The sequence below is a fragment of the Staurois parvus genome, unplaced genomic scaffold, assembly GCF_062004578.1.
Source record: "Staurois parvus isolate SC_StPar_1 unplaced genomic scaffold, SC_StPar_1.0 ptg000599l, whole genome shotgun sequence".
Lineage (NCBI taxonomy): Eukaryota > Metazoa > Chordata > Amphibia > Anura > Ranidae > Staurois > Staurois parvus.
In genome coordinates, this window is record NW_028318395.1 from 1,108,237 (window position 1) to 1,130,985 (window position 22,749).

A 22,749-nucleotide genomic window follows, 5' to 3' on the forward strand; every position below is an offset into this window, starting at 1 on the left:
TAAGTGCCCTGTAGGCTAGTGGTTAAAGGTCTTGCCAAAAAGGAGCTTCCCATGAAATAGAATCGAGCCAAAGCTGTGTTTAGAGGCATTGTCAGCAGACCAATGATATAGCCATAAGGCTCTTTTGGTGTTACTATGTGAGCCATTAACTTTGCTATTATTCTGTCTAGATCCACTGCCGCTTCAGCAATGAAGTCCACAGCTATCCTGAAGAATTGCACTTCTCCTGAACCCCATGGACTCCATTTCTGCCACCCAAACTCTGAGGGCCATAGGGGATGGTCCCATCACAGTGTACCTCCTCTTTACATGTGTATCAATATTGCGGTCCATTAGATCACTAAACAACACAGAACCTTCAAGTGCAAGCGTTATGTGGCAGGCTTATCTCTGTAAAGAGGTGGCTACTTTGGGAACTATATTCCAATATTTTGCCATCTCTTTTACAAAACGGGTATAACTTTGAAACTCTGTTATAGACATTTAATCTTTTGTTAGGTTTTTTTACTCATTTATCCTTAATGGGCTCTTGCATTTCAAATATCAAAGGGAAAGAAGGAACTGTCTTTTTTTCTTTTTTTTTTTTTTTTAAATCTGGGTAGTATTTTCTCTATCCTTTGGGTGGAGAACTCTTTTTGCTGTGTCTCTAATGTACAATTATACTTGCTGTGCGTCTGCAGCTTTGTCACGTACCCCCTACCTAAGATAGGATGTGCTCACCAATTTGCCCGGCAATGCCTCAACTGAATAGCCCCAACAAGCTGCCACTTCAGGGTGGGTTGGAGAAGAGGCTCTGGAAAAGGTAGAAGACCTTTTCCTGTGCTGGCCAGAGGATTTAATCTTCTTGGAAGTGTTTTGGTGGCATGATTTTCCTTGTCCCATTTCCGTATGACTGCAATGGGCCACTGGCGATGGTGTCCTAGAACGCCACTTGGTGGATGTTTAATCCACCCTGGACTGTTCTGCTGAAGCAACTTGTCCTGGACAACAGGAGATGGGAGTGCTTTTGGACCGAGCTCTTGGCGGACGCTTTATTCCGCGCTGGAGTCTTCTTTATGCCAAAAAGGTACGCGAATAGCACTCTTTTAAAAAGTAGCAAAAATAAATAAAATAAAAATGATAATTGACAATTACCCAGGGGTGTCTTGTATAGTGACAATTGGGATGGAACAAGGCATTTCTGAATAAGTCTGGAAAAATCGATATGGATCTCCACTGAGATATTTTGGTAAATGTGATGCAAGTAATTAGAACGTCTTTCATTTTACAGATGTATAAGCTATTTCTAGCAATTGTGGAGATGACAGGTATGACTAGCTATATCAGTATATGGCCTAAATGTCTGTCTTCTGAAAGATCTTGTTTTTTACCAGTAAAACCATTCTAAAGGTTTCCAGAGATGAGATTTCTGTTAACATTACCATAGCTTAGATACAGCAGAGATAAACACAGAAAAAGGACAATACAGAGTCCTCAGAGGATGGTTTGGCAAAAGTATTCATTGCTAATATCAGAATCATCAAAGCATTCTTCATTAACACAGAACATAAATGGAATATAAAATAATAATAGTTTCTCAATAGCAAAATGTATCAGGGTGTCATACTGTAGAGACATTCAGAACACAGTGGGGAATAAAGATGGAAAATAAGAGAAAGAAAAAAGGATATATAAAGGGAGGGGGAGAAGAGAGGGTCAAGATGGCTGTGTGGTGTCTACCATCATATAGGGGAGTGTATAGGGTGAAAGATTTGGGGATTATTATGGCATGGGGATATTTAGTAAGAACTAATATTAGAATGCACAACTGAAGGCAGCATAGGGTCTTCTTTATATGCAGAACTATATTTCACAGAACACCAGACAAGAGAAAGGAGTGATGGTTTCCTGAATTATAACAAATCTCTTGACTCCACTCAACATGTCCCATGGTTTCTTCTTCCTGAAGTTTGCTTGCAAAATTTTAAAAAACAAACACACAATTTGTGAATTTTGAGACTTGGTGCTGCCTCCTCTAACACTGCTGCTGCCTTACGTATTGACCCCACATGTGCCATTATGACAAATACAGCCCTGCTTACAATATCAGGAAAATCCATTAATGACCAGTTTGGATGACAGCCATCTCATGTCTAAAGTCAGTCTTAGCTTTTTAACATGGTCCTATTCATTAATGGGCCAAGGCTAGATTTAGCAGTAAAGTTTTAGTCATGTTTGTAATTATAAAGCTACATGTATAACAACCACTTACCTTATCTGGGTAAATTTCTTTTTTAGTAATAAGCTCTCATGCGCACTTGATGTTTTTACAGCTGCTGTTTTTGGCTTCTGGCGTTTTTTTCTACAGCTAGTAAACCCCCCAGCATGTTATCCTATGTGTCCATGCATACATAAACTGCAATCAACGTTTTTTGGCTGGGATGATTTTTGGCTGGAAAAAAACCTAGAAACAGTGGGTTTCTAGAGGACTTTTTTTAGCTATAAAAACGGTCTAACGCTGAAAAACATGGCAAACACAGTAAAACGCTGCAAACCGTCATTTTTGGACAAAAATAAATTTTTTTGGTTAAAAAAAAGCTAAAAAATGCTAATAAACACAAACGTGGAAAAACGCCGCTAATCGAGGCAAAACGTCACTAAACGCTAATGCAAAATGCTAAAAAAAAGCTGAAAAACTCACTTTTTAATCTGACTGTTACACAGCTAACGTTACGAGCGTTATCAAATGTCCAGTGTGCATGAGGGGTAAGCTGAATCTTTTTAGTTTACAAGTAAAAGGTCAGTTAACCCAAGAGTGAGTGGGAGTGAGATTTCAGTGTGTAGTAGATGCTGGCAATTTAAACCCCCTTAGAGCTTCTTATGTATCTCAGGAACTCTGATGATGGGCTCTCTACTCTTGAGGTGCTGGGTCTGCACAACTTTGCATTACAACAAACTCACACTCTACCTGTTTGATTTTTAGAAACAAAGGACAGTAGAAAAAAAGGCCAAGCGGTCCTTCGAGTCTGCCCCACCTTTTTTTTTTCTAATATAGATTCATGTTTGTCCCATGAATGTTTGAATCCACTTACTGTTGTCTGGCTTACTACCTCTGCTGGAAGTCTATTCCAAGCATCAACTACTCTTTTAGTAAAATAATAGATTCTAAGATTAGTTTTGAACCTTCTTCCTGCTAGTTTGAGGCCATGTTCCCATGTTCTTGATCTTAGCTTCATATTAAAAATTTAAAATACTGCCCTCCTTATGTTACCCGTCTCTAGATTCAGTCTATCTTACCAATATGTTTTTGTAAGTGAGGACTTCAGAACAGTATTCTAAATAAGGTCTAAGATATTTTGTATATAACAGACAACCCAACACAACTCATGAAAACATCCAAAGTAAGTGAAAAAAAACTAAAAATCTAAAGTGAACAGCAGATGAGGCTGTAATCATTGGGGATCTCACTAAGGTAGCTCTGAAGAGAAAGCTAGCAGGCAACTCAGTTCATCAGACTCCACTCAGATCTAAATTTTGACATTTGGAAAAAACAGACTGCACTTATGGCTGCAAATCCCAGGCCATTTTTGTGAAATGTGAGAGAATTTTGAAACCTTCAAATGTTGTATATACTGTATAAATATACCTTGTAACCATTTGTATTATGCTCTAAACTAACTTTGGGCATGGTATCGCATGGAGAACTGTGATCAGGCATGCACATGTGCAAAGGTATATGTGCTGTGCGTGAATGTGCAAGCACATCCACAATCAATGTTGGCACCAAATGGCCTATTTAAAGGATGCCTTTTTTCATTATCAGTGCTGACTGGTCTTCAGCTGTATCCTGCTAGAGTCCTGTGTGTGTCTTCTGTTGGTGACCAAGCTTGCCTTTTACACTGATCTTGGATCCTGTCCCAGCTGTTGTTTACCCATTACTGACCTCAGCTTTGCTTATGACTTTAATTGTGTCTATGCTTTTGAACCTCGCTGCCCTCCTGCTGCTGACCTTGGATATCCATATGGCCAAGCTCCTGACTCTGACTCAGTTCTATGTTACCACCGAGTGACTGCCCTGGCTGTCATTTGCTTCTGCTCCATTCATCACAGTGGGTTCCTGCCACAAGCCTGTTAGGAGCTATAACAAGCTATGCTTCATGAGCTTGTGGTGCAAATGGAGTCCCTCCTTAACTCCAGCTGGTCTATCCTGCAGAGCTTCCGTTTCTGACCAAAGTCCTGCTAGTTCTACCAAGACTGCATCTCCAGCGGCAAGTTCTACTATCAACATATGCTGGCACTCATGTTCCTCCTGTCCCTTGGCACTATCTGTTTCACTATCAGTGGTGTTTGGGCTATAGATACAAGAGAAGCCAAACTCATCATCTCAGGCTCCTATCAGGTATGTGACAACGTATTATGTATCTAATGGTAGATTTGAACATAGTATGTTTTATTGCACCAACTTTCCAGACTTTCTGTAGTACATCACAATTTGGAGATGTGTATTCTGGTTATATAGTAGAGAAGGGACATTGGGACTGCAATATGACCCAACATTTTTTACAAACAACTTCACATCAGAGCAGAGAGGAGCTGTGTTCTCCTGAGTATTAGATTGAGGACAGGCACATACCATAATCCACTACAGTACACTTGGGTACACTTTGCAAAAGCTAGTCAAAATACAGTATAAACTTACATAAAGTATAAAGCCAAGTTGTTCAAAACTAAAAAAAGCTTTTTGCTTGACATACACTTTAATTTACTTATATCAGTTATTTTACAGCTGTATAATTCTAAAACAAAATACTCAATGAGGGAAGACAACAATATCACGCTGCAGCCATTATGATAATTATCTCTGACTTTAATGATGTAAAGATTGACATTTACATACTGTACATCAGTTGCATGATCATTTGTTAAACTTCTAAAGTCTCATTGGGACTTTGTTTTAATTATACTATGTGCCAAAGTTACAGCAGGTGCAACTGGATATTTCTGCACCCCAGGCACAAAGGTTACAATAATTGGTGGTTATGGTAAAATATGGATATTGTAAGAGTCTTGTGTAATTATCAATCAAATGTACAAACCTCTTAGACGTTTTACGAAATTGTTTCCTGTGTGATATTTTGCACTTTGCCTCCTGTGTATCTTAGACAGCTACCCTTGCACCCACCCATAGTTACGCTGTCCATGCACTGTTATTTCAAAAGTAAACAATAACAGTATGCTGCTCATGTTTTTCAGGATTTGTTGCTAATTTTTTGTTCCTGTTGACTCTTCCTGTTTTTTTTTTACACTGTTCCCCACCTCTAGTAATTGCTCCACATATTGGATTGTTCCAATAGCATTTAGCAGAATTTAACTCGAGGCAACAAGGTAAAGTCATCAGAAAAATAACATTTGCATGTTTCACAAGACTGTACATTTATTAAAAGTTCAAAATAAAAATTTGTGAATTAAAATGAGAAGTTGGGTAAAATTACACTCCCAAAAGAAACTTTTATTTTAATATGTAGTGTAACAGTTACAGGTGGTTAAGCAAACAATGAGAAATTTGTAATCATTGGTAGGTCTCCTACTCATTATATTATATTCACTGTGAGTGTTTCAAGGAAAGGATTGAAAATTAATTTACGTTTCTTTAAATTTTTTTGCCTGAGGATGTTTGTGGCACTTGATAGCTTGATCTTTATTGTATTAGGATGCCTCTATGTTATTTATGGAAAATCATTCAGATGTCAGGAATATATTTCTTGCAGTTCCTTTCTCTAATTAGCAGCAATCTGCAAAAAATAATGCCTTTCTAAAATGTATAATTTCATGTAAGAACGAAAGACTTCTTTATTAATAGTTTCCCAAGTATAACATATTGTATGAAATATTTCAAATATCCACATATATCTGGCCTTAACTATGCATGACCTGTGTGATTAGACAGGGCAGCACCATGTAAGGGAGCCAAAAGCTGTGTATTTTTGATTTTTACTTAAATTCATATAGTAGGGATACTTTTAATAAGCCATCTTTATTTTCGCGTAAGACACCTGCTCACTCACCCTCTTTCTTTTCTCATTCTTTCTGGTTTGTATTACCTACCTGAAATTCCGTCCAAACATTCTCCTCTTCTGTATTGTGGAGCAGTCTAGCAATAGCCATGATTGGCAGACATTGGCAGCATGCAGAATGCATGTACTTCCCTACCCTACAGGAAGATCAGACATTTAGAGACTGCTGCCCATAGGGAGGATGAGCAGTGGACATAAGGATTGGAGGAAGAATGGAGCAGGCACCACAAGACAATGGCATCGCAGAGTTTCTTCTAACACCAATCAGTCTGCATGGTTTAACTATTCGCAAGCTATTTGCAGCCCAGTATTGTGTAGCAGTCAGCTCCACCAGCTGATCAGTGCAAGCGGGTCTCCTGTGTAGGGTGATGTCAGCACCTAGGCCAGCACAAAGCAATTATAGAAATAAGGAATTCTGACACTTCTCTGACCCTTGTTAAAGTATATTTAATCTGGGTCTGTGACTCCAAAGTATTTACTGTAAGTCATACACAGCCAGACACCTAGCATTTAGAAAATATGGCCAGCAATGTCAACACCCATACGATTTTCATGACAAAGTCACTTAAACCAAAATTTGGAAGAGTTGATTCTCAATGGTAAATTAAAGTTTATTTTTTTATGTTCCTCTCACTCTTAAACATTATCTTCCTCATACTATCTATTAGAATCCTTGTACTGGTTAACAGAGATTTGAGTTTAGAAACTTGTCTCACCAATGGGATACTCAGATCTTTGTTAGGCATTGAAGGACAAGCCTTGGCACCATATGTTCTTACTAGGTTTGTTAGCTGTTGTGATATCAGCGTGTATCCTTGCAGCAGTCTGCCAATATTACGAGGGAGTGTACATCTGTTTTTAAGCTTAGCCATATCTGATGCATCTAATTGCCTGCTTATCACTATTAATTGGTGTGTTTTACTTTATTGATAACTTCTCTTTAAGCAGTTTGGTGCTCTGATTTGATCTCTTCTTACTCCGATATTGGTAGTTTGCTAGTATAATATTCTTTGTTGCCCATTTATTACAGGCAATGTACAATAACTAAACTGTGCATCTGGCTAATTTCCTTAAAGTCTTGGCTGCTTGTCAGCTGCCTTGAGCGGACCAAATGCATAATCATCCCAAATATCTGTGAACTGGAAGTGCTCCATCTTGCTATGATATGTTGTTTGCCATTTGACCCTTTATAATATTAGTCTGCTTATATTTGTTTCCAGTAACTTGAGCTCATTAATAATCTTGATGAAGACAAACAGGCTTATTCAATAAGCCAGCAGTGGTCATGTGTAAAAGTGTAGCAATCCATAGCAACCAACCAGAAATAAACTCTTATTGGCATTTCTACAGTAAAAACTCCAACATGTCTGCTCTGCTGAGTCATTCCACTTTGCACATTACAGTAACAACTTTCATTGCATTTTAAAAAGGCCCATATGGGCTTGCTTCTGTTTGTTGCATCTAATTAGAGTGGACCTTGCTTCTTTACTCTGTAATATTCTTGTCTTCAATAAAGCACTCCTGATTTGTAAAAAAAAAAAGTAAAAATGCAAATCTGCATAATAGATTAGGGCTGCCTCTGTCACAAAGAGCAGATTTACAATAATAATAATAATTTAAAAAACCTATAGGGGAAAACCCCCCCATAAAAATACCTTATCGCTGCTACTGTCCACTGCACTTAGAGAAGGGTGACATCATCACCCTTCTGGCAAGATCCAAGGGACGCTGAGTATCCAAAATCATGCAAGAACACAATTTTACACTGGTAAAATGTCTGCCACAAGATTTTAGGCACTCAGCATTCTGCAGGCTCTTACTGGAAGCAGCATGATGTCACCCCCTGCAGTATGGAAGACAGGGGGAAAAGTATGTAAAGGTACAAATTTGTTTTTTAACTTTACAGCTCCTATATATAACATGGTAGGGGATCTGATATAATATAGGGGAGCAAAGGGAAGATGAATATGTGCAGATGGGATAGAAGGCATTAGAAGAGAAGTATAGCTTTTTGTAAAACAAAAAAAAAGTATACTCATTCGATCTGATGCTGCATCTGTTCCCTGCCAGCTCTGTACTGAGAACTGAGCGATCAAACACCATTGATCGCTTAGTTCTCCCCTCTGCTCTGAGCAGAGAGCTGTGACTGTCAGTCTCCAGCTCTCTGCTATATCCTTCCAGCGCTCACTGGAGCGATGGGCTGTGGAGGGGGTGGGAGCAGCTAGCTCAGGCTGTCATCGGCTCATTGAGAGGCTGAGCCAGGTGCCGATCCAGGCTTCTGAATGGATCCTGTGACTTCAGCCCATTGTCAGCTGAAAATGGGTCACAGGAGTGCAGAACTAACTGCACTCCTGTGATCCATAGGAGAAGTGCAGCCAAAAATGCTTTGGCTATACTTCACCTTTAACCTCCTCTCGCTGCTGTAATCCATATATGCAGCCACAGGAACAGTGGGCCCTAAAGCAGTAGTAAACCCTGCTTGCCACTTGTATCTACAGGTAAGTGCATAATAAAACATACATGTGGGCACAAGGATGTTCAGTGTTTCTGCAGCCAGTGACGTCATGGTACATGTGTGCTGAAGGGACGGCATACTCATGCCATTCTTTCAGAGCTCTGTGCCTCAGCTGTGATTCCTGTGCACATGCTGGAACCTGTGAATCTAGAAGAAAGACCGGTGAGCAGTGACAGCGATCCACTGGAGGGCTTCATTTTAAGGTAAGTCTTTCATAATGTGCTAGTATGTGATAAATACTTGCACATTATATGATTACCTTGCAGGGAGAAGTTTTTTTTTTTTTTACAGAAGAGTTTACTACCGCTTTAAGGCCCAGCCACTGCACATCCACAGCAGTCTGAGGTTCTGTCCTGAGAGTATGCTCACTGTATGCTTACTGCACACTGGCCAAGCTGTCTCTGTCAGCTCTCTGTCATGTATTATGCTCAGGAGCCAGCAGAACAGGCTCCAGATCATATGACTGCTGTGAGAGCCAATCACAGCTCTCAACATTAAAACCCACGTAAGGGGCCTCCAGGAGGCAGTGAGAAAGGGTTACTGGACTTTGACATAGCACAGGTTTGCGTTAGTTCAGTGGTCTCCAAGCTGCAGCTTGGGGGCTGGATGTGGCCCTTTGCTTGCTTTTTTTCCTGGCCCTTGTGGCACTATTCCTCCCACCAATACAAGGCACTATTCCTTCCACTAACACCAACAATTGGAAATCATTCCTATCACTGATAGCAACAATAGGGCACTCTTCCTACCAGTGACCTCAATAGTGGGGCACAATTCCTCCCACTGCCACCAATGACAGGGCACTATTATTCCCACTGACACAAATGATTGGGCACTATTCCTTCCTCTGATACCAACAATGTGGAAAAATTGCTCCCACTGATACCAATGATTGTTTACTCCCATAAACTGGCCCTTTGTCTAGAAAGTTTGGAGACCTCTGCTTTGCCCCAGGTTCACACCTAAGCGTTTTCTGCAGCATTATGCATTTTGCAGAAACACAGTTTACTCCATTTAACATGATTTTGCTATAGGACAGTTTCACATCTCCACGTTTTTATCCTGTGTGGTTTTTTGGAAAGGGTCATGGACTTTTTTAAACGCAAAAAGTTGCATTTTTGGTTCTATAGACTTCAATGGAGACGCTGCAGAAAAGCATGTAGTGCGTTTTTGCTTCGTTTTTGCCATGTTGTTGACACATTTTTTATGCATTAAATCTGCCTAGCAACAAGAAAAATTAAAACAAAAAATACATCAAAAATGCGGCAAAAACGAAGGTGCAAAAATGCAAAACGCAATGCAGAAACTGCTCAAATGCAAACTGCATTGGTGTGAACCTTACTTTAGTGAATGTTTCCAATACCTTGCTGAATCCATGCCACAAATTATTCAGACTGTTTTGAAAGCAAAAAAAATGTGTGCCTAGTACTATGAGTGACCTTATAAAGTGGTCATTCAGTACATATACAGGTGTACATACAGTATTTATGTATACATACAATGCTGTGAAAGTTAAATAAATGCAATCTGTCACAAAGGGAAGATAACTTTTACATTTAACAGTTCACTAATTAGACAAGGAAATGTGTTTCCACCAAGTCTGTCAGCGCCAGAATTAATGTTACAATATAATAGTAAATTTGTTCTGGGTGCAAGGATGTTGAATAATTATTTGCATTGTTCAGACACAGAGCGGTGTCGAGAGCTCCTGACTCAAGGCAGCTTTCTCTAATACAGTAGAAGATTTAAATATAAAGTGCCACAACCCCTGATTTTCCATTGTTGATTACTCATCAATGGCAGCATGTGTTTAAATTGCAAAGCAATTTCCTTATTGTTTCAGTCTATAGTCTACAACACCACAATCTTGCTTCTCTCATGTCACATTGGCTTCAAAGTAAAGCTGTACCAGTTTAAAAGATACTAATCTAAGCCAAGTAATGAAAACTAGCACCATAAATAGTGGGATGAGGAATTCACGCAATGTGGTCTGAAGCTAAACATTAGGCGGCTGCTAAACACCTACCACAGACTCAAAACAGTGCGTGTAACCCAAATATACAAAGTGATGTAATGCTACCTTATCCAAATGTAAATGAAGGAATGTTACCGCATTCCCTGTGAAAATCCAAAAAAACCTGAATATCAGGTAAACAAAAACACTACAATGCACCTCCCCTTCAACATGATGGGCAATGTGTAAATAAATGCTTGCTGATTAAATGATGCCCCCTTGTGACATCATCACAGTATTTAAGAACTGTCATCACGGCGCAGCTGTCAGATGGCGGGAGCCAGCGTAGTGAGCGGAGCGTTTTTTTTGTTTTTTTTTGGGTGGTGGTGGGCATCGTGATTGATGTTGGATCTACTTCGGGGGACATTTTTTTATTTTTGTTTTTAATAAAAGACTGCCTTCTGTAATTTTTTCACTACCCTTTTTTGTTGCGAATAGGTAGCGGTACCATGTACCCCATATTCATTCACATGGGTGGGCAGAATCTGGGGGCCCCCTTGTCAAAGATTCCATTAAGCCCCCTGCCCGCAGACCCACACAACCACTGGCCACGGTTGTGGGGAAGAGGTCCTTGTCCCTATCAACAAGGGGACAAGGTGCTTTGGGGGGGTGCCCTGACTCAAAGCTCCCCCCCATGTTGAGGGCATGTGGCCTGGTATGGTTCAGGAGGGGGGGGTGCTCGCTCGCCCTTTCCCTTTCCTGACCTGCCAGGCTGCATGCTCAGATAAGGGTCTGGAATGGATTTTTGGGGGGGACCCCACGCCATATTTTTAAAAATTTTTAGCATAGGGATTCCTCTCAAAATCCATAACAAACCGAAAGGGCTTGGTATGGATGGGGGGGGGGGGTGGACCCACACTTTTTTTTTTGTTTAACCCAGCTGACAGCTGAAACATTAAAAAATGTTTTCACTACTAAAATACCGCATGACTTAACATAGTTACTGTACATAGTTACATAGTCTGGCTGAAAAAAGACAAAAGTCCATCCAGTTCAACCATAGGAAAAAACAAAAAAAGTTATAATCCTATACCCACAGTTGATCCAGAGGAAGGCAAAAAAAACCCAGCAAAGCATGATCCAATTTGCTCCTGCAGGGAAACAAAATTCCTTCCTGATCCCCCGAGAGGCAATTGGATATTCCCTGGATCAATTTTACCTATAAATGTTATATCCAGTTATATTCTGTGTATCTAAGAAACAATCCAGGCCTTTTTTGAAACAATCCACTGAGCTGGCCAGAACCAACTCTTGAACAATATAACTCATGCGGTATTTTAGTAGCTGTGCAGTATCTTACCTCATACTCAGATGCAGTAAGATACCGCTTGGTGAATTGTCCCTGTTTGAAGGTCGTGTTTGAACTTGCGATAGGTTTGAATGTTTGACAGTGAACTGAGCAGGAGGTGTTCGCTAATCACTAATGTCTAAATGTGGCTAGACCATCTTTGAAGCAGGAATTTCTAAATGAAAGAAAGAAATGTGTTCTGGGAGTTGTTTTTAATGCTCAGATCACTACTCCTGCATTTAGAAAAGCCACATGCAGGAGTGACAGTGTGAATGAAGCCTAAACTGGTACAAGCTTTTTTTTTTTTTTTTTTTTTTTTTTTAACTGAACCTATGGTTCATTAATGCAAGGCAAAGCAATGGTTTCACTTTAATGGTGGCCACATTATCAGTTTATACTTCCCTCTGCTTTGCTCCCCCACCACACTCTGTTCATCAAGTGACAGCAGAGAGAATTAGCACTGTGTAAGCTCCAAATTGCAGCTTGTAGCTTACACAAGGCTGAGGACTCTCCTTCTGCCCTTAAGTACAGATTTGGGTACCTGAGCAACTATTTGCCAAGTACCAGCATTGTTACATGGAAGGAGAGGGAGTTAAAGCTAGCTATACATTATACAATTTTCTTCTTCAATTTCCTTTAGATTTACCTACAACTATGTAGTGCAAGGGCCTGCATGATTGGATACAAATTGAAAGTGCTTAGGTTTGACCTTGTATTATATGGTTTTGGTATATCTAAAAGAAAATTGTACAAGAAAATTGTATAATGTATGGCCAGTCACGTGTTGCTGTATTTCTGGCAACACTGGGTATTTCACTTTGTTGTAGGGTTGCCACCTCATCCTTTTAAAACCAAACACATATTAATTACACAGGTTCTGAGGCTAGCTAATTGCAGATAAGGCTCTAAGTGAGTTTAGTTACCACATTAATCAGCCACAGAACCTGTATAATTAATATGTGTTCGGTTTTAAAGGGATGAGGTGGCAACCCTACTTTACTCCCATCTGCAGATGGAGCAAATTGAAGGTAAGTATAAGCTGCAGGTGGTGCTTCCATTAAAGCAAACCTGTTGATTTTCCCTGTGTGAGCAAACAAAGGCTCACTTTGCAGTGCTATAGCCATGAAGGTCAAAACAGGAGAATCACATAACTCGCCCTTCCCCAGTGGCACATTCTCACATTCTCTTCACTCCCCTGCTGCTCTGTTCACCCACCAGGAATGAAGAGCGGAAGCCCTGTTTGAGCTCCAGGTTAAGCTCCCTGCCCCTATATGACCCTACTGAGTCAAATATCAAACACCAGCACTGTCATGTAAGTGAAAGGGGAGTGAATTCCATGAAGAAAGAGGAGCTTTTGTGGGACGGGTTAGTACATGGGCAAAGCACATGTTCACCTTAAGTCATAATAACCACGTCATTTTGAAAAAGGCATTACTACTTTAGAAACATAGAAGTCTTTGTGACTGTCTGATGGCACTGAAAAAAACTTTGCATATTCAACAATAGGCTGAAATGTCATACTTTGTCAAATTCTAGAATGTTTGGAATAAATAATATGAAGTCGATAATAATGAAAAACTGGAAAACCTCTGTACACTGAGCACAGATTATAAAAACTGGTGACTGGAGAAAGGGAACAATATGATGTGTCCACAGCAGGTATCACAATTTTTCCAGTTCTCTTTGCATGAATTTTTACAAATGAGTCTCAGTGAGTGTCAACATATGAGCTATAGTGGGCTTCACCTGTTGCCCCTGACATCACCAAAGGGCAGCACATAATGTTTAATATGCAAGTTACAAAAATGGTTTATAGGATAGGATCTCGTTGATCCCTGGAGGCTGGGTGGCATTAAGATTTTCAATCCATATTGTCTCTTTTTGGAGAATTGTTTTGGCCCAGTTTCCACCACGTAAATCTGGGCTCACCACTTATATTACCATGAATCGTACACATGTAGTGTCAAACTAGTCAAGTGGGAGAGCAGGGTTTTTTTTTTCACACCTCCCCTGACTCTCCTCTGTGCGTGCATCATGCCAGCTCCTTTCTCCCATTGACCTCTGTCTCTGAAGTTGGGGTTGCTAGTGCACGTGGGTGGACCTGATGCGTGAGCAGTTCTCTGGCCAGACCAGGTGACGTCACACATCGGAAGTACCGGTGCGTGTGTGCCCTGACCGGGGCTATTTAGGGTGGACTGTTTGGCGGCCCCATATCATTTCCATTCCAGGCACCTGCCTGGCTAGGGAACTGTGGGCATCTGTGGAAACTCCATGGCATAGGTATCTGATGCATATGTATTTTGCAGTCTAACTTGTCCTTTATCATACTCCGGACCACATTATGCAACCTCAGGCTTATTTTGGATACGGTTTTGTTCCTCTCTCTGTAGAGTTCCCTTCATTCTGTGTGATCATTGGGAACCATCTTTAGAATATACTTCTCTTTGGTGTTACTATATTTGAGGAGTGCTTATCTTTCAAACAATTAACCCCCTGAGCCCTAATTAGCATATCAGTCTCTATCTGTGATGTGACCTGTTTCCTGGTAGATATCTTTAGGTTTGAATACCCACAAGATACATTTTTCTATATAGTTATATAGAAGCCTGTCTCTTTACAATTGCATCCTGCTCTCTATATATTTTTTATAGATCACTAATAACTCACTCTGCTGGCCGTGTTTATTCCTTTTTATCCTTTTGGCTGCACAATATATATTTGGTGATACCTGTGGCTCTGTTACCAACCCGAATCAGCTTTATTTCTGTGAGTCTTCAACTGTTTCAGTGTGATAGTTATATACACACTTATGTTTTTATTTTTATATTTACATAGACTACATATAATTCCAATTACCGCTATATCATTATTTCTGTATTTTTATTATATCTTTCATGGTGTCATTTACAGCTCCCTGATGTGCCCCCTTGTCCAAACACTTTGAACTGGTGTTCCCATTGGCCCTGGCTCTCTACTGTAACCTGGTTTTATTGTGTCTAGTTACAATTGTGAGTAATATGTACCATTTTTTCATTGTCTTGGAACAAGTGTTTACAATGCCCACATCAATAAGATATAAATGCACTTTGTTTCTCTATGTAGATGCACCAGACTAGCTCCCGAGGAAGAAACTCATTGTTGCAAAACATGTTGAGCAAAGACTAACTGGAATTGGAAAACCCCTCATTTGGATGCAGTCATCAACTACATGGGTGGCCCCTTTGGGCACCTCATTGATATCCTGGCAATTTGAATCATGTACTTCCAATCAGTATAAATGATATGTATTCTTTGGTGCTACATATATTGTAACAATCTGTATGGAAGAAGTTTTTTCAGTTGTATGGTTTTCTTATTTTGTAATATTTCTATTATAATAAAGATGTTAACTTTTATAAACAAATTTTGTTGTGAAGTCCACAGAATTTGTCATAAACAACATGAAACATGGACCCATCCTGCCTTGTATCAATGGTTCAGGCTGGTGGTGGTGGTGCAATGGTGTGGGGGATATTTTCTTGGCACTAGCAAGGTCTACTTAATAAAGTGGCGCCAGGGAGTGTATGCAATGTTTGAGAGAACTGACAGAGCCTGGAGACCTGGTAAACAAACTAATGTCCAGACTGTGCACATGCTACATTTTTGGCTGGGGATATACTGCAGAAGACAATACAAAACTGGGAGCATGTTGCATGAGACTCCTAATCAGTGTTCCCACTATAAACTGCTGAGGTCCACCATCGTACACCAAAGGCCAGCATGTGGCCCTCGGGCCACAGCTTGGGCACCAGGGATATAGCCAATGGTCACTTTAGTAGATATCTAGTACTTAGACACGTACCTTGCGGTATTCAGATGAATTTCATTTGGTAAGGGGCATATTAGGGGGAAAAAAAACATTTGCCACACCAATACCAGCTGCAGACTGAACCACTGGCAAACACACATAACAGAATGAGACCATTGATCCATATTTTGTCCAGTCTTCTGTCATCGGCTTTTAGTGATCCCATGTCCACTGTAGGCTGCAGGTTTTATCTGAACCCAGTGTGGCCATCTTCTTCAAGGATCAACATATTGTGCATACAGAGATACCATTCTGCACATCACTGTTGTTTTTAGGAACGTAAAGTGGTTGTAAACCTCAGACTTAAAATATGAAAAAGCACATCCTTCTATATGTGTACTTGTCTCCATCCAAAGCAGTGTGACCTCTCTCTGCTGCCTCATTCCTCTGTTATCTGCACATGTAATTTCTGACAGCTTTTAACAACTCCAAGAGATAATTGGTGATGGAGGAGGGAAATCCACCACTCAGCCTGTGATTGACAGCCACAGCTGTATGTGTTACCTGTGTACTGTGTGAAAGGGGGTTTGTCCTTTCGCTCCAATTAGGGCACAGAGTAGGGTTGCCACCTTGTCCCTTTAAAACCAAACACATGTTAATTACACAAGTTCTGGGGCTATTTTAATGCAGATAAGGCACTAAGTGAGTTTAATTATCACCTGAATCAGCCACAGAACCTTACACAGGGATGGGGTGGCAACCCTAGCTCAGAGCATTCCTCACTGAGCTCTGCTGAATATGAGACTTCACATCCCTGCTTTTCATAGTTGGGAGATGCTGTGTAAAATGTGTGTTTTGGAAGGCTGTAGAGAACAGAGGACTAGAGCTAAATAGGTACAACTTATGCGGGTGGCTCTGTTTCATCTTTGTGTATCACCTGAGGCCAGTCACTTCACTGGTGTTCTAAAAAAAATTACCTTCCATAGCTTTCAGCCTCCTTCAGATCTCCAGATTTCTTTTCTTTTTCTTGCTGCTGTGATCCTGTTAGGCGGGTGGATATATTTATTCTCCATGGTCTCACTGTGTGTTGGAATGTAACCATCCTCTCTGGTTCAATCTTGAGATAGATTAGAGGCTATGGGATTTGTAGTGTGCATAGAGCAGAGCACATGACCAGCTAACAACATGGCAACTAACCTGCACTGCTCATTCCAAACAGAAGTGGAAAAGGAGAGGTTTGGGAGCTCACAGTGGGCAATTCAATGAGGCAGAAAAACATAGTAAGAAACAAATTCATGAAAACAAACTTACAGGACCATAAAGTAGTGGATGTGTTTGAATTGTTTTTGGAGATTAAGGATATTGTTTAGTGCTGCTTTAAACAAGCCTAGACCTCTTACCGTGCTTTAATTGTTTTTTTTTTTTTGCATTATCCTCTGCAAACCTTTGACATTACAGTCCATGAATGTTCCAGGAGGGCTGCAGTTTCTGAGATGCCACAATCATCACATCTGGCACCAATAATAATTCCATGGTCAATGTCACTTAGATCATGTGTCATCCCCATACTGAGTGATGAAACCACACATGAAGCTACTGACTGTCTGTGTATCTTACATTCTGAGTTGTAGGCAGTTGATTTGCTGTTTGTCTATTTGCAATAAAGCGGTTTTAAACCCAAAAGCAAGCATTTGTTATATTGCAGCTTATCAGTTCTTGGATCTGCTGGCGGCATTATTCTTTTTCTTTCTTTCCTTTTTTCATAGTTACATAGTTAGTCTGGCTGAAAAAAGACAAACGTCCATCCAGTTCAACAATTAACCACCACCCTACCGGGCACTTATACCACCTTTGTGCCCAGGCCAATTTTCAGCTTTCAGCGCTGTCGCATTTTGAATAAAAATTGCGCAGTCATGCAACACTGCACCCATATGAAATTTTTATCTTTTTTTTTGTACAAATAGAGCTTTGTTTTGGTGGTATGTACTCGCCGCTGGGTGTTTTATTTTTTGCTCTATAAACAAAAAAAGAGCAAACATTTTGAAAAAAAAAAGTTTTTCTTTGTTTCTATTATAAAAGGTTGCAAACAGGTAATGTTTCTCCTTCATTGATGTGCGTTGATGAGGCTGCACTGATGGGCACTGATAGGCACTGATAGGCAGCACTGATAGGCGGCACTGATGATGTGGCATGGATAGGCAGCACTGATGGGCACTGATAGGCACCACTGACAGGCGGCACTGATAGGCAGAACTGATTAGCTGGCACTGATGAGGCAGCACTGATATGCAACAATGATGGGCACTGATAGGTGGCACTGATGGGCACTGATAGGCGGCACTGATGAGCACTGATGGGTGGCACTGACTGATGGCACTGACTGATGGCACTGACTGGCGCCACTGCTGGTCACTGACTGGAGTCAATGCTGGGCACTGCTGGGTGGCACTGCTGGGCGGCACTGATGGGTGGCACTGCTGGGCACTGACTGGGGTCACTGCTGGGCACTGCTGGGTGGCACTGCTGGGCAACGCTGATGGGCGGCACTGATGGATGGCACTGCTGGGCACAAGTGGGTGGCACTACTAGGCACTGGCGGGTGGCACTGCTGGGCACTTGTGGGCAGCACTGCTGAGCACAGGTGGGTGGCACTGCTGGGCACTGATCATCAGTGCCCTGATGATCGGTACTGATCCGTCCTCGGACAATTGCCGGTTATCGGCAGTACTTTCCTCACGTTGTGACAGTGTGAGGAAAGTGCAGCTGATAACCGGCAACTGCATTTACCAGTGATCTGCTGTGTCATTGGACACGACTGATCACGTGGTAAAAGGCCACTGCGATTGGCCTTTTACCACATCATGTGATCAGCTGTGTCCGTAGGACACAGCGATCACTGAGATCGCCAGGTGCGCGCCCCCGTGAGAGTGCGGGAGGGCGCATTCTGTGAAGACGTCATATGACACGCTCCCAGAACTGGCCGGCCGCGGTGAAGCCATCATTTGGCTATCTGCGGTCAGCAAGTGGCTAAAAAAAAAAAGTTATAATCCTATACCCACAGTTGATCCAGAGGAAGATCCTGCCAGTAAGTCTATTGTGTTTTATTAGAATAAGCTGTCCTGTAGATGTAGCAGTTAGAGGATTGAAACAAACCAATTAAGGCCTGGTTCACAACAATGCCTTTTTTAGTCCTTTTTGCAGAAATGCTCTACATTTAAGATGGTTTCCTATGGGACATGTTCACATCTATGCCTTTTTAAGCTGCTGTGCTTTTGGAAAGGGTCGGGGACTTTTGAAACACATGTGGTGTGTTTTTGCCACATTTTGTGTTTTGCATTTTTTTTCTGCCCAGTAACAAAAAAATGTCCACTTTAAGAAAAAAAAACTTAAACTGCAGCAAAAATGCAGGTGTAAAAATGCAAAGTACAATGCAAAAAGCATTAAAAAAATGATCAAAAGCAAAAAGCACAGGTGTGAATCAAACCTAACACTGACAGGGTTGCTTACAACAATCAGTTATTACGCATTTATGTAAAACCTTTATCCCAAAAGAAACAAAACTGTTGTTGTGACTGCTTAATAAAAGTTAGCTAGAGTTCAGCTTACATTTGTTAGTGCATCTAAATCTGCTAGTATATCTAAAACTCCCTTCCCCCCAGACTAACAGTTCTGCTGTTCAAAGGTGTCTCTGTTGTTCCTTTATTCACAGTGGGGACACTCTAATACAGGGAGTGTGTTACTGGCCAGATCACCAGGTGAAAATAGGGGGGGGGGGGGAGAAAGAAAACGAAGGCAGCCACCATATCTAATGAGTGGTAAAGTGCAATATATTACATTTTAGTTTTTTATTTAATAAAACTTTAAGAAGCAGATGTAACTAATAAAATACCAACTGAGAGTCAACATACACACATATATAGACGTGGAGAACAATGTTTATGCAAAGTTCTTTATTTTTATTATGTAATATTATTATATTTATTTTTAGAGGAGGGTTATATTTACCATGGGACACACCTGGATTTGTGCTTAACAAGAGTGAGAGGAGGTAGCACCAGGGCAAAGAATTAACAGATAGAGGAAGCGAGAGAGAAAGTGCGAGAGCGTGTTTTTGCTTCATCAAAGATCAAGACACTTGTGGGAATGAAAGCTGTAATGAAAGGGGATTATCTAAAGAGGAGTCACAAGTTTCTATGTAGTATACGTGGCAAGCTCTTCCTTCTCTCCTAGCTATATTGTTTATATATGTTAAGCTCTGTACATAAGTCACCGGTCACACTGCTACGATTTAAATTCACGCAATTTGTGTGCAACTTCAGGTGCAAATTCTGAAGACTTTATTATTTTTAGTCCTTTTTGCAGAAACGTACTACAGTCCATTCAACATGGTTTCCTATGGGGCATGTTCACATCTATGCATTTTAAGCTGCTGTGTTTTTGGAAAGGGTCAAGAACTTTTTTAAAAAGCAAAAAGCAGTGTTTTTGCTACAATAGAGTTCAATTAAAAAGTTTCTGAAACGCATGTAGTGCGTTTTTGCTGCACTTTAGCAAAGAAAAAGCTGAAAAAAAATGCAAAACGCGGCAAAAACGTGTGTGTGTCTGTTTGCTTCATCAAAGATCAAGACACTTGTGGGAATGAAAGCTGTAATGAAAGGGGATTATCTGAAGAGGAGTCACAAGTTTCTATATAGTGGCAAGCTCTTCCTTCTTTCCTAGCTACAGTATATTGTTGAAGCAGAGTTCCTGTCGAACTATGAAAAATTAAAAGTCAGCAGCTATAAAAACTGTAGCTGCTGCCTTTTAAAAAACAGCCACTCACCTGTCCCAGGATCCCGCAGTGTCCTTCCCTCAGCCCATTTCACCGTCCGTCTGGTATTCCAGGCGCCAGCATCTTCAGTGTGGGCACCCGGCTGTGACAGCTTGCTGCTTCACAGCCGGGTGCCCACTGTGCATGCGCAAGTCACGCTGCGCTCCTGAATGGGTCCATAGTCTTCTGGGACCTGTCATCACATGTCCCGGAAGACTATGGGGGGGGGAAGGAGGACAACTTCCGCTTCAGATCACCTAGACAATCGCAGCAGAAGTGGGGGCATGTACCTGTCAATCTCAGGTACCCGCTTCCCAAAGTTACCAATCCTTAATGGGGAGCGGGGGACCAGTCTTTAAAATCGCTCGATTTGTGTGCAATTTTGGCACGATTTCAGGTGCTATTTCTGAAGACTTTATTTCTACTTGTGAAGATTTAAAATTTTCTTGCAATTTGCAGTGCGATTTCCATTATATTCTATGTATGTGAAATCGTAACAAAACTGCAGAAAAAGTAATGTGAGAACTATTTTAGAAATTGCGCTCCAGTAAATCACACATATTAAGACACTGACATTCACATTCATTAGATGCGATTTCAGCGGTGATTTCAATTGCAAATTGCACCAGTGTGACTGGGCACTAACACCTCGGTCACATCAAGCCCGACTTTGAAATCCTGCGACTTACAGTGAAGTCGCATGATTTCAAAGTCGGGGGACATGCCGATTTCGGGTGTGATTTGCAAGACATCTGCTACAGATATCTATGCAAATCGCACCAAAAGTAGTGCATATACTACTTTAGAAATTGGTGCGGCTCTGACCAAGTTGGAACCGCACCGATATGACCGCTGTAATTGTGGACAATAGGGTGCAACTTGTCAAACGATTTTCAAGTCACATAACAATAAAAGTCGCACAATTTCAGGTGCTATTTCTGAAGACTTTATTTTTACTTGTGAAGATTTTAAATGTTCTTGCAATTTTCAGTGCGATTTCCATTATATTCTATGTATGTGAAATCTTAACAAAACTGCAGAAAAAGTAATGCTAGAACTATTTTAGAAATTGCGTTCCAGTAAATCACACATGTTAAGACACTGACATTCACATTCATTAGATGCGATTTCAGGTGCAATTTCAATTTGCAAATTGCACAAGTGTGACCAGGCACTAACACCCTAGCCACTTCGAGCCCGACTTTGAAATCGTGCGACTTACAGTGAAGTCGCACGATTTCAAAATCAGGGTACATGTCATTTTCAGGTGTGATTTGCAAGACATCTGCTACAGATGTCTATGCAAATCGCACCAAAAGTAGTACATGTACCACTTTAGAAATCGGTGTGGCTCCGACCAAGTCAAAACCGCATTGATATGACCGCTGTAATTGTGGACAATAGGGTGCGACTTTTCATACAATTTTCAAGTCGCATAACAGTGAACTTGCATGATTTCAGGTGCTATTTCTGAAGATTTTATTTTTACTTGTGAAGATTTTAAATTTTCTTGCAATTTGCAGTGCGATTTCCATTATATTCTATGCATTTGAAATCTTAACAAAACTGCAGAAAAAGTAATGTGAGAACTATTTAAGAAATTGCGCTCCAGTAAATTGCACATATTAAGACACTGACATTCACATTCATTAGATGCGATTTCAGGTGCAATTTCAATTTGCAAATCACACTGGGCACTAACACCCTGATCACATCAAGCCCGACTTTGAAATCGTGCGACTTACAGTGAAGTCGCAAGATTTCAAAGTCGGGAGACATGCCGATTTCAGGTGTGATTTTCAAGACATCTGACACAGATATCTATGCAAATTGCACCAAAAGTAGTACATGTACCACTTTAGAAATTGGTGCAGCTCTGACCAAGTTGGAACCGCACCTATAGGATCGTTGTAATTGTGGACAATAGGGTGCGACATGGCATACAATTTTCAAGTCACATAACAGTGAAGTCGCACGATTTCAAAGTCGGGGGACATGCCGATTTCAGGTGTGATTTGCAAAACATCTGAAACAGATGTCTATGCAAATCGCACCAAAAGTAGTACATCAACTATTTTAGAAATCGGTGCGGCTCCAACCAAGTTAAAACAGCACCAATATGACCGCTGTAATTGTGGACAATAGGGAGCGACATATCATACGATTTTCAAGTTGCATAACATGTAAATCACATGCCAAGTCGCACCTGATGTGACTGGGGTGTAAAGCAGATTGTGGAACATTTCAAAGTAAGTAATCTAGTATCTATATTTTTCATTCAGTAGTAA

General features: G+C 40.8%; 1 long non-coding RNA gene across 1 annotated transcript; it reads left to right on the top strand.

Moving 5' to 3' along the window:
• Nucleotides 1-3,962: 3,962 nt before the first annotated feature.
• On the top strand, nucleotides 3,963-15,270 carry LOC149449863 (uncharacterized). Its single transcript, XR_016315356.1, has 3 exons — nucleotides 3,963-4,378; nucleotides 14,778-14,875; nucleotides 14,970-15,270. It is a non-coding gene; the product is annotated as an uncharacterized LOC149449863 (long non-coding RNA).
• Nucleotides 15,271-22,749: the final 7,479 nt, after the last annotated feature.